The following is a 6,794-nucleotide window of genomic DNA, read 5'->3' on the forward strand; positions in this document are numbered from 1 at the left end:
AAAATACAACAATAAAACGAAGACTATCAAAATAAGGCCAAGCTTCCATAGGTCTTCTACTATGAACGGCTACTCTAGCTTCTTTTGAAGAGCCTCCTTAGGCTTGCTTGTCTTTTCCTTTGTGTTTTCTCGGATGGCCTTAAAAACAAATTAAAAAGGGTAAGAATCACAACTTGTATCCAAATACCAAAGTTGAGATTGAAATTCAAAACATAAATGATAGTGAGAATTTTATTTATTACCTATTGGAACAATCTTTCCAGCTTTGATATCTCCAAGATACTTCGGACAATTCCTCTTACAATGTCCTATGCCATTATAATAATGGCATTTGTCTTCGGAAGTAGCACCCTTTTTGGAAAAGCTTTTCTCAAATTCTTTTCCTTTTCCTTTGAAGGAAGTGGGTTTCTTGCTCTTATTAGCACTCTTCTTAAATTTCCCTTTGCTCTTGTTGTTAATTGCGAGCACATCCTTGGTTGAGCTAACATTAAGACCCATATCTCTCTCGGCTTGAACAAGCAATTTGTGCAATTCATGGAGAGAAGTCTTCATGTTTTGCATATTGTAGTTTACCCTAAACTGCACATATGCTTTAACTTTGTTCAAGGAATGTAAAACTCGGTCTAACCTTTTGGCCCTCTTTGATGTTGATTTCAAAAAAGGCGGAGGTCGCCTCATATTGGATGATCCTAGGAGCTTGCGAAAACATGGTCACAAGCTTGGTGTAGATCTCATAAGCCGTGCTCATCTTAATAGCACTCCTTTAGATATCGGGCTCCATAGAGAAAATTAAGACGTTCTTGATAGCGGCCGACTCTTTTAGGTAGGCCTCATAGGCTTCCCTTAAGGCGGCGGTTGACCTAGTAGTAGGTGTGGTGGGAGCGGCTTCGGTAAGCTAATGAAGCTTGTCGTCACCTTCCGCGGCCAAAGGGAGTTGCGCATCCCAATCGGCGAAGTTAGAACCATTCTTTTCAAGTTTACATCGATCCATAAAGGATCGGAGCCAAGAAGCATTGGGGAGTGGTGGAGCGTTTGCGCTAGTTGATGCGGATGAAATTGGAGTCGACATTGCAAACTAATCAAATTGACTACAAAATATAAAATGAAGGAATTATAAACATTTATCGTCTTAAAACTTGTAAATATTTTTAAACAAGTTCAACATTTATACAGTGACCTCTACCCAACTATAATAAATGATTACTAGATCCATCTTTATACAAATATGGGCACGGGGAAACTGATACATCCCATACTCATACAAATTTGGTGAATTAACTCTTTAATTGATTCTACTTTAGAACTCTCGGTCAATGTTTTTCATAAAACACATCTCTAGCCACGGAACATAAGACTAGTCATAATATCCCGTTGAGACCAACCAAATTTCACGTGTAATAACGTTTTATTACCCCACTTACCCAATGACAAATGAAAGCACCTTGGGAAAACCGAACCTATCCCCAAATGTGACGGGGAGTCATGGGTCCTACTATTTGGTAAGGCTAAGTCTCAATCTTTTAAAAGTAAAGGTCTTGTCAATTTATTATCTATCAATTTTAAGTGAACTAAAAGACGAATTCTCGATAATTATAATTGACACGGTTGTTGACTCGATACGATATCCATGTGTTGTTATGGCGATTTGGCAATGCATGCAACATATTAAAAGAAATGCAAAACAATAAATTCCTAGTATGGCCTTCCTATAATAGAAAATCAAATAATCTATTACAAATTCGGAAACCAACTCCTTTGGTCCCTTGAATCTTCAAGTGGCACGCCTCCCTAGAACACCGTCTTCGTCGGAACACCTTTCTGAATGGCACCGTCTTGAAGGAACTTCAGAATTACAAATAATAATAAAAATACAAAGTTATTCTATTATACATTTGTAAAATCAAAAAACTAGTAAAAATAAAAGTGATACGAGATCACATTAAATTACAACCGATCAATATCCCCTTACATTACGGGTAATATTGATTAAAATCTAAGGCCATACTAAGATAAAATTACATAATCCAAAATTATATAAATACAATATGACATTCAACAATGAAATATGCAGCATTATAATATGTGTCTATCATGCCAAATTATGTGCCAAATCGCCCTATTTCACTTATATCTATTATATAACCCGGTTTTATGGAAATTCATGATTTTAACTTATTAAAATCGCTAAATAACACTAAAATCTAATTTTAGTTCAAGTTAATTATCCTAACACTCTTAGGACTCAAAAATTAGTCATTACTCAATTTTTGACAATAATTCAACTTGACATAATTTTATGCTCATTTTGACCCTAAAATCATAACATTTATGAAATAAATCTAAATTAAATTACAATAATTTTGAAATTTGAATTTTAAATTGTTGAACATTCTGGAATATATCCATGATACTCATAATGTCAAAAATCATGGTTAAAATTTTTCAAATTTAATTTGAGAAAAAGTAGTTGCGATTTATCGGTTTCTTCAAATAAAACATCTAAAACATACAAAAATTAATCTAATAAATTTTATAACTTTAGATCTGATAAGTGGGATATAAATGCAACCTATAATAATTTTCTCATGCCATGTAATTTGTGTTAGCTATTTTTGCTTAAATAGTCACTATTTATGTTATTTTTACTCTAAAAATTCATAAATCATGCAAAATGAATCAAGTTCATCTCAAACTTTACACACAGTGAGTAAAATATGTATGTGACAACATATTAAAATTTCATGGCCTATTTAGAAGCTTAACTATTTTAACCATTTTACCTCCTTTTAATCCATTTTTATCTCATAAAAATCGTGAATCATGCAAAATAAATCAAATTTATACAAAATTTTACATACAATAGGTAAAATATGCATGTGAGGTTATATAAAAATTTCAAGGTCAGAAACTAAGTTTAACTATTTTTAGCATTTTAAATACCATTTTAAGCATTAAAATGTAATAAAATCACTAAAAATCATTAAAGTGAGCAATAAAATACCAAAAATCATAAAAATGACCTAAATACATTTTAGGACCAGAATATACAACATGCATTAAGATTTAGTGGCTTTATCTAATAAATCAGAAATTTTTAGTTTTAATTAAGTTACTAATAACTCGAAAAAACTATAAATCGATTATGCATGCAACATCCTAATCTCTCATGCCAATTGTTAGGTTCATATACCTCTTATAAGACATTTCTTATAGTAAACTAATTAACATTTTAACTTAAGTTCATTAAGATCTAGTGCATGCATAACTAATTAAGAGATAAAATAAGAAAAACAATGTTCCTTACATTGTTATATGGCACTAAATAAGGGCACAAATAAGGTCACCTTTCTTATTTGTTCTTAAGCTTAAATGTAATGGATGTTCCTCCAAAATCCCAAATATAGAGATCCTCCTCTTGTTGCACCCAAAACAAAACCCTTAAACTAATATATTAACTAACTAGATTAATATACTAGTACCCTTAAAATAATTCTAATAATATCTTTATTACTACACTAGTAATCATATATATTGAAATTAGAATTTTAGATGAACAATATTTAAAGTTTCTAAAACTAATTTTTAGAGAGATGTGGGAGAATAAGCTAAGAATGATTGAAGAATGCATGAATGAAATTAGAGAACAATTTTCTCTAATAATGGAGGGGGGAGCCGGTTTGGAGAGGTGAAGAAGGCTAATGCATGGCCTTCACCTTTTCTTTTTCTCTTCTCCAAAATATAGATGTGTAAGGCAAAGAAGTGTAGGAATGATTATGTCAATTTTATCATATAAAATAAATCATCCACTAACTCCTTTCATCCTCTAATTTTCGGTCACTTTAGGTTAAACAGACTTCCATTTTATTTTGTCAAATTTTCATTTGTCACACAATATGTCACATGTAGTATGTAAGATGTTATTAATTAATTTAATGCATATTTATCAAATAAATATTATTATATACATTAATCAAATTACATATAACAAATTGTCTAGTAATTCACAATTACATGGTATAAAATGGGACATGTTAATATAATTCATAACATTTTATAATTATATTTAACCATTCATTCTTATCTTGATTGTTTCATAAACAATAATGAATTTTAGTAATAAAATCTTTTAATTACTAAAATGAATCTTATTTAATAAATATTACAATAAGATATCAATATTCTCACTCACAAATGAATTGTTCAATTTTAAGGAATTGATTAAGTTGTATCGACATACAAATAATAAACTTGTCTATTAAGGGAATTGTCCTATAGGTGTGACCTTAAGGGGTCAACTGATCACTACCGTCAAACGACAGTAATGTTAAACTCTAGTTAGCTAATTATTATTGATTAATGTTGATCAGGTGACTATATAATGAATCATCCCTTACGTATTCTTATTATGAGATTTAATTATGATTTTAAATCATGTGATCTCACTATTGTTGAAGACACATACTCTAATAGTGCTTGTTTGAGGCCATACAGGGATTTGAGTAGTTTGCAAACCTTTCCTTCAACTTTGCTACTCTCCCATTGTCCCGCTGGATCCAAGATGTCATCACAATAACCAGGGGGTAACTTCATATAAACATCTTCAAATAAATCCCCATGGAGGAAGGCATTTGCCACATCCATTTGACAAGTTTCCCAGTTGTGAATGGAGATGACAGCAAGAAGAGCTCTTACTGTAGACATTTTTGCTACTGGAGCAAAGGTCTCATCATAATCTATGCCATACATCTGCCAGAATCCTTGAACAACTAATCTGGCTTTACGCCTATCAACTGAACCATCGGGATTGTACTGGGTATTGTAGACCCACTTACATCCTATGGCCTTTCTTCCTTTGGTTAAATCAGTGAGGAGCCAAGTATTGTTGTCATGGAGGGCTTGTAGCTCAAGATTCATAGCATGGATCCACTTGGACTCCTTAATGGCTTCTTGAAAAGTAATAGGATCACTTTCAACAGAAGTGGAGCAGACATGGCCAGCAAAGGGCAAGTGGAGAAGAGCAACATTGGTTACAGTAGTGGGAGCCATGACAGGATTAATGACTACAAAGTCTTTTGTCCATTCTGGTGCTCTTATGTCTCTCCTTGGTCTATCTGATATGATAGGGGCTTCTGTGGGTTGAGTGACTTCTGGGAGCTCAGCATCAAGAGTGGCAAGAGGATTCTGGTTACCTGGTGACTCTTCTATGTGAGTGCTAGCTTCATGCTCAATAAAGACAGTTTGGTCCCCATCAGCTGGAGTGAGCCGAGGTTGGTATTTTTCTGAGTGAAGTGTTGGAATGAACTGTGAAAAAATCTTGATTTTACATGGAAATACCTCCTCAAAGAACTTGATGTCTCTGGAAACAAACACAGTCCTTTTGACTATGTCATATACCTTGTACCCCTTTTGAGATAAGGGATATCCAATGAATATGCATGGTATTCCTCGAGGCTGAAATTTGTCCCTATCTCTGCTTGGATTGTAAACCATGGCAAGGCATCCAAATACTTTCATCATATTATAGTTAAGCACTTTCTTGAACAAGATCTCATAAGAAGTTTTATTCTGTAGCAGAGGAGTAGGGAGTCTGTTGATAATAAATGCTGTTGTGAGTAAACAATCACCCCAAAAGGATAGGGGAAGACCCGAACTGAATCTAATGGCTCCGCTGATCTCAAGTAAGTGCCTATGATTTATTTCAACTACACCATTCTGCTGAGACCTATCAATGCAACTTGTCTGTTGCCAAATACCTTTAGACAGAAGAAATTGTTTACTATCACCCTCTGTGATTTCAAGTGCATTATCTGATCTAAGGATTTTGATAGCCTTTCCAAACTGATTTTTGGCAAACATATAAAAATGAACAAGTAGTTGAGCTACCTCAGATTTGTGTTTCATTAGATATATCCAAGTAGCTCTACTATAATCATCAACCAAAGTCAAGAAGAACTTATGTTTGTTTCTTGTCTCTTTTCTATAAGGACCCCAAACATCCACATGGACTAAATCAAATAACTCACTAGCTTTATTAGTTCTCACAAGAAATGGTAATTTTGTTTGTTTTGCCGTTGAACAGGGAATGCAAATTCCTTTTGTATTTAAAGGTTGGACACTTGGGATATGTTTCAGTTTATTGTCAGAGGCATGACCCAATCTTAAATACCACATATTGGAGTTCTTATCATTGAAAATTGGCAAAGCATTACATATAATATCAGTTGCACTACAAGGCTTGAAAATTGTGCCCCCTGAATTTTTTCCTTTTCCTTGACTGTTAGAGAGTACAGACACACTTGCATTACATAAACTAGAGTACTTAATCCGGGATGAACTATCAGCTAACTTAGGGTGTTCAGTACCATCATTATTTAGTATGTAGTAGACACCCTTGTTCTCCCTTCCAAGTCCCCTAGTTTTCTTGGTTTAAGAGTCCTATATCACACACATTTTTGCATCAAACACCACATAACATCGTTCATCTTGAGTTAATTTTTGAACTGATAAAAGATTATGTCTAAAAGCAGGAACAAATAGAACATTCTTCAAAGTTATCCCATTGGAGAAGGTGTGTGTTCCTGTATGAGAAACTACAGCTGTTTCTCCATTAGGTAAATTTATTTTAGGTTTAGTTTGCAATTCCCTGACATTTTGCAAAATAGTTAGGTCAGATACCATGTGGTCTGATGCTCCACTATCTATATTCCACTCATGAGAGTGGTTATGAGCATAGCCACAATTTAGATAAGCCATACCTGCAAAATTAGCTTCTAGCTCATCCTCAGTATCCGGAT

Source organism: Silene latifolia, chromosome Y (genome assembly GCF_048544455.1).
Source record: "Silene latifolia isolate original U9 population chromosome Y, ASM4854445v1, whole genome shotgun sequence".
NCBI lineage: Eukaryota > Viridiplantae > Streptophyta > Magnoliopsida > Caryophyllales > Caryophyllaceae > Silene > Silene latifolia.